The following is a 13,313-nucleotide window of genomic DNA, read 5'->3' as shown; positions in this document are numbered from 1 at the left end:
GTGCGAGACAAGAGGGAGCGCTGGCATGAGAGGGATGAGGTTAGGGGTGTGTGTGGGAGAAGAAAGGCTAGGGGTGGATACTGATGAGTGTGGGGGAGGATGGGTGGGGGGAGCAGGAACAGATTTGGGGTGGGCCGGCCAGCTGAATCCTGGTGGGGAGTGGCAGGAGTAAGCTGGCACTGCGGAGGCGGGCATATGGAGGGCAGGTTGGCACTTTGGCTGCCACCGGAGTGTGCACCTGCCGACAGGGGGAGACTCTGCCAAGTGGAAGGGAGGGAGGAGAGAGAGAGAGAGAGATGGGGTGTATTTGTGGTATGTGAAAGTGAAGCAGAGTTTGGGGTTGCTGGAAATGGTCTCTAAAGATTTGGATATTAATGAGGAGCCTAAGTGTTTAAGACATCTGCGTGCCCTCTTCCAAAGGAGACACACACATGCAAGCACACAGGTGGATACATCCAAGCTTGCATGCTCCCTCATTCACCCAAACTTCTAGCACAAACGCAGTCACGCACACTCGGACACAGTAGTATTTAACGCACCCTCAGCCTAAAATAAACACTTGCTCCACTCTCTCTCACTCTGTTTGTCTAAATCTAGCACTCAGATGCACCAAGTGTGTCTCTTGGTAGAGAATAAATAAACAGCCTTGATAATCAGGATAGCATTTAAACCCTTCCCTGCATACACTGCAACACATGCCGTAATTGGACTCAACTGCTTTGCTGCTAACTAGCTGCTAATTAGATCAGTGAATTCCTCTCACTCCCTCTCTCTTTCCTGTCATTATTTGCCATGAACAAACCACTTCCAAGTGTTCTACTGAAAAGTGCAGTCTTCCTACGTGTAGTGGGAAGCAAGGGGATGATTTTTGTCCTCATAACAGATGCGGGCATGGTCTTAGCTGAACACATGTAACGTACTGAGTTGAAAGTTTGTGCATGGATATAGATTTTACATAATGTTTTACATTGAAGCTTTTATTAATTGGCATGTTTGTGTGTTTTGGCCGTTCAACACCGACACAGATGCAGGAGCCAAAGGCCAGTGCCCTCGTTAAGCCGCTGTCAGAGAGGGTTTGTAACAGCCCACTGGAGCCCATCTGTATCCTAATGCATACACTTGCACACTCAAGCAGATCAGCTCCCCTGTGTGTCAGTGCAAACATACGGTATTTTATATTTTGCGTATGCATTACACATTTTGCTATTATGTATCTTAGTGTCAGTGCACACGTTTGGCTACAGATGTGTGTGTAAGTGGGTGTCCACAAGTCTGTGGTGTAGGTGAATGGTGAAGGGCAATGACTCTGTGCTCTGGTTTTAGCCTTGGCTGTGGATGCAGGTCTTTTGGCTGCCATGTTTTCCTCTGATCTGCCTCCCCTCTTTCATCATGAAAACCACGGAGAGCGAGGCAGAGGGAGACGGAAAGGTTTAAAGGCTGGCAGCAACACCATGGCCTTGAGGTGTTATCTCTGCCCCTCACTGTGTTGGTGAGAGAGGGTGGAAGGGGCGAGGAGAGAGAAAGGGCCTGCTGGAGTGATTGCAGCGTAGCTCACTTCTCTTTTTTTCTTCCTTTGCGGAGCAGGATGGTTAGCAGATGGTCTTGTTACCAGCAAAATGAAAGTGAACTCTGTAAAATTTGCCCGTGTTAATGTCTCATTTCTCAGGTGAGACCCTGAGCACTCGCATACACAGAAAGCACACGCATACGTTTACACATTTATCACAGATACACTTTCATGCGCGCACACTGACATGCACAGCCTTGCCCTGCTGGCTCTAAACACACACCATCTGCATGCAGGGAAAGTGTGTCGGAGGAGTGCGAAGCGCGTGCTTGGCTTAAGGAGTGTGTCTCTAATGTTCATAGCCATAGCTTATGTTGCTTTGAAATGTAAAGAGTGTTACCAAACACTACATGTCATCAGTCATCAGTGACCCCATTGTCCAAAAACAGTAGGTGTTTTAGGTCAGGCTGACAGTGCTGAAAAGAGGGCTGAATTGGCAATTAGAGGTAAAGAGAAGCAAGGGAATCTGTGCTAACAGGGAGGAGGAGATGGCATGTTCATCCGCAGATGAAGACTAAATCCTTTCATTCTCTCCTCATCTTCCCTCCCTCCTTCCTCTGCTTGCTTAGCGGTGAGATGAGAGCTTCTGCTTTGTAACGTCTGCTTCTTCATGTTTGTGTGTTTCGAGGATCCGGACTAGTCCATAGCTTATCCCTCTGAGTGTGTGTGTTCTGCAGGGATAGAAGCGCCTTAGCCTCCCTTATCGTCTTACAGTAGGGCACTCGCTATTTCTGTTTGAAACCCCGGGGAGAATGAAAGCAGTGAAGGGAGGAAGAGTGAGGAAAGCATACCTTTACCTAGAGTGTAAAATATCATAATCTTTATTTGCAGTGATATAGGGAGACCACACCTGTGTTTATTGTAAAAGCGCTGCCATTGCAGGCTCTGTAGCAATGGGCCAGATGATTGATGTCAGTGTAGTCCTCGTATCTCTTTGTAAAGCACAATAGGAGAATGACATCACTATAGCTTTTTTCTATTCCAGACCTTTTTATCAGTTAATTCAATGCCTCACAAAGAGCTGGCAGATTTTAATGATGGCTGCAGTGAGGGAGCAAGATGCTCCACATCTAATAGACCATCAATATTTAATGTAATGAAATGAGGTCTGAATAAGGATAGAGGGAAATAGGCTTTAAGGAACTTCTTTGACAGTTTTTTAAGTGCCTTTGACCATCACCTCCTGAAACTACCTAGAAAAGACGGTGATAGAAAGAAACCCTTAAACCACTCAGACAACATATTCATTGGGTGATCCCTGACACTCTCCTTGCTCTTCCCCTGCCTTTGTGAAAATGACAACCTTTTCATGAATGCAGAGGCACTTACTTTGGAGCTCTGTGTACAGCATGGCAATGCTAACGCTGCTACATAGAGGTTTGATTCACACGGGGAGTGGCGATGCTGAAATGTATGGGCACTGATGGTACTGCATTGCGCTTTGGATAAACCCAAATGGCTTATGTTGCATTCATATGTATGTATAACACGCACACTTGCACACACTAGTGTCTCTGCGGTGTTAATACCAAGCCACTATACCACCCACGCAGCCCTTGGATGTGAATGAAATGAGTCATATGTGAGGATGCTCTTCACACGGAACACATATGTTCCTCTTGAACGTACAAAACACTCCTACATACATTGTGCTCACCATTACAGAACAACCTTCTGCCCCGTCTCAGCGTTAAACCCCAGGCACCAATGGCTGAAAATGTGAACTATATGCACTCAACACACACTCCTGTTGCTCTTTAACTAGTGTGGTAGGGTGCAGGTCTCGGCAGAGTCCTTGATGTGTGCAGAGGAGTGATGATGAGCTTAATGCAGTCTGTCTGTGTCCCGGACGTGACCATCACATTAATATAGCACTAATACAACACTCTGTCTGCTGCATGCTAATCAGTGCCACAGTCTTTCTCACGCTCTCTCTCTCTCTCTCTTTGATATAGTCTATTGTTGTGAGACATGTGAGGCAGACAGGTGAGATAAGACAGACTTCTAAAGGCTGATTCAATTTAACCTGTTGGCTATCACAGCTCCACCACTACAGTAGATGGAGATGGGTGTTTCGTGCATGATCAGATAGTGCTAAGCATTTTTTGTAAGCCTAAAGTAATCATGTTTACGTTCTAAATTTTTTGACAGAGAGCACCAATTACCGCAAGCACTGGTTTGCATAGGAAGTGCTTTGTTTGATCACAAAATTCAAATTTCTCTAGCATTACTTAAAAGCACATTAGCCTTCCCTCAACGTGTTGCTGCTCTCCACTATCAACACACACTACCTGCACCAGATTAATTTGAGAGGAAAATACAAAGCAGACCAAACAGTCAGTTCTTGCAGTCAGTGCATACATATCTAAAATTGCCACTGCTTTTTTGAGGTGCACTTCAGCTGCGATGGGAGCTTTTACCAAGGTCCAGAACACCTTGAATGAAAAGCATAATTTGGCCGTAACACTTGTAAGGCCTTGACATTTGGTCCACCTAAACAAAGCCCTCCCACCCCTCACCCCAGCACACACAACCACATTGCAGGCTGGTTAAATAAACAGGGCCACTTCAAAGCAGCTCAGTGCCCATGCCAGCAGGCCTGAGAGGAGGAGAGGGACGGAGGGACTGCAGCACTGGAATGAATCAGGAGGGAGGAGGGTGGGGGGGATGTGTAAGCGTGACTGCTATTAATGGCCTAATAATGTATTTGGCTGTTTTGGCAGTTGTGAAAAGGGTGAAGGGGGGCAGAGGGTAGAGGAAAAGGGGTTGACAGCATGTCACGGCTGGTTAAAAGCAAGCTGGGAGAAGAGAGAAAGGCCTTGTTTGTCGGGCTAAATGCTGTAAATAACATCAGAGAGTGCAGCTAAATGGAAATCAATGCAATTACCCTATTAGCATGGGCTTGAACTCACACTGGCGACATCTCTCTCTCTCTCTCTCCCTCTCTCCATTTCCTGTACATTGATCATGCAAAGCATAATCACATACATTTGTGGACATGTCTTTAAACTATACTTAGACTGTTCAAAACATAGCAGCATGTGTTTACTAGGATTGTTCATTGCAGACCAGTCGAGTGAGCATGCTGGTTTGTCCCTGTTAACTCCAATGCAAGCTCAATGATTTTGTTTAGATTTGCATAACCCCTTTAATCACCCCTATTTCCATACCTAACAATTGCGGGGGGAGATTATGCTGTTAAGTGGTAAATCATAATTAGGTAAGTAATTGGTTTGGCTATCGTTTTTCCTGTGCCATCTGTTTGAGGGTATGTGTGTCGGGGGGTGGGGGTGGGCAGGTGAGAGGATAGGGGAGAGTGTGTTTGAGGAGAGGACGGGGATACAAAAAGATCCAAGGTGTTTGTGGGTTATGTTTTTGATTTGAAAAAGTTACACAAGTCACAAAAAGATGGTCCTTTTTTTTTTTTTTACATAACACTCCCACTCTTCTTTGTCATTCCGGTGGATCCCTCTCATATACTGTATAAAGCTCCATGCTATGTTTAGCTCTTGAAACACTGAGATCAGATCTCACTTTCAAACTCAGTGACACATCAAAGTAATTGTTTACAATAAGATATTCTGAGCTACAATCTGTTTCATCTGTTTAACTGCTTCATTTTCTGTCAGACTGTATTGCAAACATTGTTATCATACCAGTGATTGGCATGCTCCGAATTTATGAGTGTTTGTGTATGTAAAAACATCTCAGACTTAATTCTTGCTGTGTAACTCCTCCATCTCACAGGTTTATTTTTCCCTTAATTCTTTACAATACTTCACATCTGCTGCTGAATGACTTAAAGCTATGTCTCCATTTGCACTGGTCCCATCTCTTTCTTTTCCACATTGCCTGTTTCTAACAAAAAATCAAAGTCAAATTCCTTCTTGTATACACATACTTGGCCAATAGTGCAGATTCTGATTTTTATCCTCCTGTTTCCTTCCTACCCTCCATCTCCCTGCACCTTTTCCCCTCCCTTTATTCAAAGCATTGTAGTAAAATAGTATTTTCTCTAACCTCTCATTGTATTTCACCTCTCTTCATGTTGCTTTCTCTCTTTATCAGAGATTTGAATAGTTATTCTGGTGCCTCTCTCTCTGCTGCTTTATTGAGGGGAACAGGCAGTGGGGCTTCAACTCTACATTAAGAGTGAGGAGGGAACAATTTGATCTAATTAGCAGCTGAGATTTTCCATAAGGATTCGACTCTTAACTACCTGCCACTTCAGTTAGAGCAGGACCTGCATGCCGGTCAATGTATAGAATTAGAAACTGAGGTACAGTATACTCATTACAGTAATGAGTAATGAGTATACATTTTGTGTGTTCTGTGTGTGTGTGTGTGTGTGTGTGTGTGCGTGTGTGTGCAAGCACATCGGCAAAGCGTGTAGATGGTTAAGGGTATCTATGTGCGTTGAACATTCACACTGACAGCTAACAGTTAGCTGCTGACAGTGCGGCTAATAGAGGAGTGTACATTGTTAATTATGTCACAGCAGAGAGGTGGGAAGGTGGAATACATTTGAATAATAGGAGGAATGATATAACAGCAGGCTTTTAAATTCCTTGGCCCTTTTGTATGTGTAATGAAGGGTGTCTGTGGATGCGTGTGTCCACTCAGACCCAGGGGCCTGTCGAACATTCATAAAGATAAAACACACAAGAGCTCACAAGCTGTTGTATGCGTAGACACACACATTTACCATCCCCCTCCCACACACGTACACACACATCCTTTCTCTCTTTCTAACACACACACACACACACACACACAGTAACACGGTGAGGCGTGAGAGACAGAGGGTATGTCTAAGTAGTGCGCTCGTGCCTGGTTTTCCAGATCAATGATGTGTGGCTGGGTGATCGATGTGAGGGCTTAGCGGAGTGGAGAGAGCTAATGGGCAGGTCAGTGGCTCAGACACATCCTGGCTCCCCCTGCCTATTACCACTACGTCTGTTAATAGGCCTCACCACACTCCCCTGTTGCTCACACACACATACACAGACACTTTGATACTAGGAGGATTGCGAGGTGGGAACACAGCCAAGCATGTGCAAATCACAGACCTACTTCCTACTCCCTGTTTTAACCGTCTCTTCCACACATCACCTTTTTTCCTTCAGTTTTGTTTCCTTGTTCTGCGCTGTGGCATTTGGCCTGTTTTACAGCAAGGCTTTGGGGCTATACCATATGGTGCTGCATGTGTATGTATGTGTAGTAAATAAGGGAAGGGGCAGATAAGCAGCATATTTACAGCCATGTAATATAAATATGAAAGAGATTACTATGCAGCCCTCTCTAATCTCCTCAAAGTGTAGCATGCACAAGCCTGAAGACAAGTTTTATGCATCTCTAATTGGCTGAAAGATACGTAAGTGTCTTGTGATTGGTCCTGTGTGGCTGTCAGTCAGAAGGTGTTTGGTGGTGTAGGGTCTGGGTTTAAGGGTCAGACATGCAAAAAAACTCCTGGATTTGTATCACTAATTGGACTGTATACAGTAGTTTTATATTTCAAGTTGGTCATGCTTTATTTGTTTCTAAATCATCAATTAATGCAAACTTGTAGTCCAGAAGAGGACCAAAATTTGGGGTTTCAATTTTCAATTTTTGCATGGTAACAGAATAAATTATGGTCCACTTGTTTTTTGGTAATGTCATTTCAAAAAAAATGCTGCATTCAAGAACCCCATGAGAATGGTGGTTTGGCTGGTCTTTTGTTTCAAGATTGACATTTTAGTTTCAGTTTATCACTAAAAATGAGATGCATCCATACTGGTTTTTAAGCGTCATGAAGATAAGATTTGTTGCGGGGTCATTGTATTGAATTGCATTTGATTACACATTTGTGCCTTAAAAACTGGCAAATGAATACAATTTTGTTATTACCATTTCTGGATATATCTGTATAAAGAACAGTATCTTGCTTCTGCTTTAATTTTTCTTATGATTAAGAGTTCAGAGTAAAAAACAGACAGTAATCTTAAAACAAACAGTAATCTTAAATCTTAGTATAGTTTTCTACTAAATCACATTTAGAGCAGAAATGAGTGGTTGATTAATTACATTTGTTGAATTGGCAGCTGTTTTGCTAATTATTAAAATCATTTTATAGTACAAACAATAATCAGCTAATCAAGAAAATATTAGTCTGAATAACTGACAATGAAACTACTAATTTGTCTGTGTACTGACACCATTACGCATATGTGTAGGACAGCTGTGCACAGCTGTGTGGTAACTCAGCCTGGTAAATAACAGCGCAGGACATCACTTCTCCTTTTTACTCTTTCTATCCATCGCTGCCTCTTTTTTTCTTGCTTAACCCGTCACTTTGCTCAGTCCCTCTTCTGTTGTCCATTTGTCATCAGATCTGCATGTTAATTACTTCTATCGCCTTAATTTAATATCTGTCAGGGAAGAATGTGGAACACACACCCCAGAGGTATAGCATATGCCCTCCAGCTCTCACTCACACATGCACATATGTACATATGCATGTAAATGTAGAGATATACACAAAGCCCTGGTTTTCTTCTGCTTGTTTTTCTGCTTGCTTGGATTGCTGGTTTGCTGAGGTGTGGAGGAGGGAGGGGGCAAATCCAAGGACAGCTTGGACACTAGGCTCAGAGTAAACGGGGGCCCAGGCAGGATGTCCACAAGAGGGACTGAAGTTTTTTTCTAACCCATCCTCTCTGCCACTTGTTGTCCGCATAATGGAGGCGAGGCAGGAGGTGGGGGGGTTCGGCCATTTGTCTTTAAGAGGAGTGAGGGAGTTCAAAAAGTAGGTGAAAGAGCCATGCTTTTTAGATGCTGGAGGAGGGGGGGGGTGCATGCTTTCATGATGCTGGGCAAGACATCCACCAGATGCCTCTCTCTACCATGAATTTGCATACAGGCATGCACACGATGTGTACGCTGACACACAGATATGTATGATATGGACGCTCTCACCCATTGTGCAGCTAACCCTGCACTGCATAGCACTTAGAGAGCAGGAGTGGCTTTTGAGTTTGCAAGGTGTGTGATACCATCACAGCTCTATGAATTAGAACCGCTTTTATCACAACCTCCCCAACATACACTCACATGTACACACACTCTCGTTCTCTTTCTCAGCCATGCAACAAGGCTGTGTCTCTAGTGGCTGATAGATTGTAATGAATGTAACAGCAGTCAGATCCTTCAAAAGCCTCTCAAAAGCTTAAGCCCCTTTATTAAATTAAGCTAACGATGCCTAAGGCCAGGTCCGCTGCTGAGAGAGAGACAGAGAGAGAGAGAGAGAGTGAAAGATGTGGGGCTAGAGAGAGGGAGAGGTGGTTCATAGGGATGTAAAGGCTGCAAAGATGAGGAGGCAATGTTAGGAACAAGGATGTGAAATGGCAAGTAGTCAAATCAGTGAGGGATGGTGGGAATGGATTGCCTTTAGTATCAAAGAAGGAAGGTGGGGGAAGGAAAGTAGGGCTACAGAGGAGAGGAGGAGGAGGAGAGGAGGAATACCCCACAGCCTCCAATAGTGGTACAGTGGTGCACCTGTGAGAGAGGAGGAACAGGAAAAGTGGGAGATTGACAGTACAGATGTGTATTTTTAACAGAAAACATGTATGTTTAACCACTCTGTGGGGTTTTTGAATGGGCCAAACATTAGGTCATATGTTGATTGTGTGATAAAAGCTGAATCTTCACTGTTATTTGCAGTGGGTTGGAAAGTGGCACAGTGAGAGCAGCATTTGTGAGCCTGTGTAATGATATGCATGTTTACCTGTACTGCACATAATAGTGATCTTGTGAATGTGCTTCTAGTGGAGCTACCCTTGACTAAAAATATCAGGGGACTAATAGCCACAGCATTTTTTTTTTTGACAAATTCACTAATTTATTTAATTGAAAATGAATGTTTTTCCAGTTTGTCTGTCCATCTCCAGATGAATGCAGCCATGCTGATGGATCTGGTACTTCCCAAATACCAAAACAAATTTGTTATTATTACTGTGATGCCAGAGATGTGACTATCATTTTTTAATAATGACGTATCACTAATAGCTATGACTAATCACAGGAAATTACTAAAGACTAATAGCTCATTAGTGATTAGTGATAAAAAATGACTAATTGACTAAAAAAAAACGTAGTCAACTAAGACATTTCAATACCCTAATGACTGATTATTTGACTAATGAAACAGAAGGGGGCCCCTTGGTGTCTAGAGAGCTGTTTTGGGGGTAGCATGTGTTCAGACAGCAGGCAGATCAAAGGCTGAGGTCTCTGTGCTGCAACGCTAGTCAGGATACCTCATCTACCTGCTCTCTCTCAGGTCAAGTAGAGGTGAGGGATACACTATCACTTGGATGAAAGACAAGGCATGCAGGCATTACCATGCACTGCACAAATGCATACACACACACACACACACACATATATTAGTTCACATACAAGACAGAGGAGAACACTGTGTGTGTTGGTTACTGGTTCTTTTCTCTGCTGCGCCTCCTGTGAGTGGGGAGAAGTGGGCTGTGGCAGGAGACACACAATACATAATTAGGCTTGCATTTGATCCAATGCATCTCAGCAATTAGCAGTTTACAGCACAATGTGAAAAGGGCCTCATCCCACTTCCTCCCCAGCCATCACCTGCTTAATCCTTATTTTCATCCTTGGCTTTGGGAGAACACCCTGTCTTTACTGCTTACAAGTATGGCTTTGATTGCACAGCCTGTGCAGTCGCTGGTATCTAATCCACAGTAAAACCATTGATAAGCCAGACGGGGGTAGAGGTTGTCAGCTGAGGCTTCTCTGTGCTTTTGGTGGGTGGCTGTCCCCTTGTGGACACTTGATGGAATTACTCTCCTTATTATTGTACTGTATACTGTATGCTCATAGGATATTAGTAACTAGCTAATCCAGGGGGTCTTATTCATTAATATGCGCTGCTTATTGCAAACTATGACTACGGCTAAAAAGATCACCGACATTTAAGTCGTCTTTGATAAGAACTACCCACTAAGTCATATGACCTTTCAAAGATACTGAGATCATAAGGCATCTTCTGCAGGAATAACAGATGTGCTGGTGGTTTGGATGTAAACACACCGCTGAGGACAGAGGACAGATGGAGGACAGACAGAGGACATTCTGTGATAAGTGTGTCTTCATGGAGTGACCATAGGAAGATTAAAAGTCTGCGTGTTATTTTGCACTAATCTGCAGAAAAATTGTGTTTGATAATCAATTTTATTGGTTGATATCAAACCTTAATCCTCTTCATTGACTGTACAGTCAGTATATCAGACCATAGCAGTTGGAATCAAATACACTGCTGCTTGGCATTGCATGGAAAAGACAATCCATGCTTAGAAAAAGAATTTTAATTAATGAAACCAACACCAATAACAACAACTTGATGTGCAACTTAATTGTTCTTTTAAAAAAAGTTAGAATCTCGGATGAATGAAAAGTATGAATCGCAATTTATTTTCTCTCCTTTCAAATTGAACTCGTAGATGCAAGTTAGTTACAGATTCGTGGTAAATCTTATCGAACAGGAAGTGATTCTCTCTATCCTGGTCGGGGACGGACGGGACATTCTTTATCCTATCGGGGGACAATGCGGGGGCAGCCCTGTGGACTGGAGACGTGACGGAGGGGGAGAGGGGGGGGGGAGCAGGTGCTTCTACCCCCCGCCCCCTCAGGCTTGTCTGCCTGTCTGTCTGCCTGCCTGCCTGCCTGTCTGTCTGTCCGGCCCCCGCCGGAGAGGAAGCCCCACCTCCCGGCTCCCAGCAGCCGGCCGCCCCTCTCCTCCTCTCCCCGGCGCTCCGCTCCGTCCCTGTGGCCTCGCTCGGCGTCGGAGCTCCCTGCGTGACAACAAAAGTGCAGAGTCTGTGTTCTCGACGGAGGGATGGATCCGCGCCTTCACCGCTAACGGAGGGAGACATTTACTCATTTAGAAACACTGGATTAGCCCATACTTGTTTGCGGTGAGTGATTGTGTGTAAATTTGGAGTTATGTTTTCAAACCCGGAGGTTGTTTGTGTAAACGAGCGAGCGTACGGCGGGGGTTTTGTTCAGGAAGTCATATCGATATCCAGAAAAAGGGGTGATAGTTTTTTTTTTTTTGTTTGTTTGTTTTGTCGAAGGTCGGTGCAGAGCTCTGTTGTATGCACGCGGGTGTGCGCGTGCTTTTGTGTGTGTGTGTGAGTGAGTGTGAAAGAAAGACAAGAAAACGGAGTAAATGCAACAGAAAGAAAGAAAGAGCCGCTCCGGTGCGTTCAGGTAGCGATCAGAGCTTTGTTTTTATCATGCGGTGTTTATCTGCCGTTTTGTTAAAGATTTTCACACAAACGTGTTTTTAAATGCAGATTAGCCCAAAGGACTGAAAGGAATAGCGGGCCACCCCCTCGCCCCCCCTACCCCTCTTGAATTAACTTCTTGTAACATTGTTACCGGTGCGCTGTTGCGATTATTATGTAAAGCACAGCCCGGAGGGTTTCTACGTCAACCTTTTACGCGCACTGTGCGCGCTTTCTGTAAAATTGTATCATTGGCTTGACTTGGTTGGTAATTCGTAGTGTGCTTCTGGAGTGAGTGGAGAGCTGGTCAGGACAGCCTGGCTTTGAAAGGAGGCATTTTCTCTGTAGGGATGTGACTGTGACTGCGACACTGACACATGTTGACCATTTGGTGCTCTCGGGTGAAGGATCTGACCCTTTGTGTGTGTGTGTGTGTGTGTGTGTGTGCGTGCGTACGTACACGCGTGCGCGTGGCAGGTGGACCGTGTTGAATCACTTCCCACGCGCTCCTTCACTTCTCTTGAACTGCAGGCGCGCACAACAGCTGCTTCTGCAGGGAACACACACACACACACACACACACACGCACACACACAGACATACACAAACACACACACACCACTCATCACCCTCACCACACACCTCTCGGGTTTTAAACACGGTCTACAAACACAGCCGTGAAGCAACAGGCTTTCCTGAACACTGTGCTGCGGGTTGAGTTTATCTGCAGCCAGAAGCAGCCTTGTTGTGTGTTTTAGCTGCTGCTGATAAGGTTAGCCATCAGTGCTAGAGCAGGGAATTAGAGCCTCCTGGATTCTATAGTGAGGCTGTCCTCCTGGTGCCTTAAACAGCTTCTGACTCATGCTGGAGACAGAGCATTTATTACATGGGCATCTGTTTGCCAAGTAGCTATGTGTTGTCATTTTTGGCACAATTGTGCTGTATGATACATTATTTCTCACTGGTACGTACTTGGATTACAGCCTGATTTCTCACACAAGAGCCAGACATGGCTCAGAGCAGGGGCAAGTTCAGAGGCTATGGGGACGTAAAAAAGTTGTTTAGGGGGCACATTTTATTATTTTTAATCAGAATCAGCTTTATTAGATGTATTCATAATATAAATCTTACTCCGGTTTTTCCGTTCTTACTTATGCAGAGAATACACGTAAGCAAGAAGACAATGGTGGAAGGATTAATTTGACAGGTTGCTTTATATACATGAAATAGGTATGTTAATGGAATAGCACCACACACCAAGGATTGGTGATGATCTCTGTTTAGGAATGTATACAATGTGAAGTATGTGTATGTCACCTGTCCGCTGACACTGCATGTACAGTCTCACCTACTCCTCTACTGCTAACACAAAAACATTTGTAATATTTTGTTTTTTGACCGTGATTTATTTTGAGATAAATACGTATTAATTCCATGCACAGTAGTTTCACCAAGGAGGT

At 44.2% G+C, this 13,313-nt stretch overlaps 1 protein-coding gene across 2 annotated transcripts in view; it reads left to right on the top strand.

Annotated features, from left to right (window-relative positions):
- Positions 1-13,313, top strand: part of gse1b (Gse1 coiled-coil protein b) — a 116,251-nt gene that overhangs the window by 60,493 nt on the left and 42,445 nt on the right. Inside the window, exon 1 of one of the 2 annotated variants that reach the window (XM_070848867.1) lies at positions 11,351-11,541. The exons of the other annotated variant lie outside the window; for it this stretch is intronic. The gene's annotated coding sequence lies outside the window, so the exon portion shown is untranslated. Of the gene's footprint in view, positions 1-11,350; positions 11,542-13,313 lie in introns of those variants that run through there. 2 annotated transcript variants of the gene reach the window in all.

The sequence above is a fragment of the Pempheris klunzingeri genome, chromosome 1 (genome assembly GCF_042242105.1).
Source record: "Pempheris klunzingeri isolate RE-2024b chromosome 1, fPemKlu1.hap1, whole genome shotgun sequence".
In the NCBI taxonomy this organism is placed as follows: domain Eukaryota; kingdom Metazoa; phylum Chordata; class Actinopteri; order Acropomatiformes; family Pempheridae; genus Pempheris; species Pempheris klunzingeri.
The sequence above is the reverse complement of the archived record's forward strand: the minus strand, read 5'-3'. Positions and strand labels throughout refer to the sequence as shown.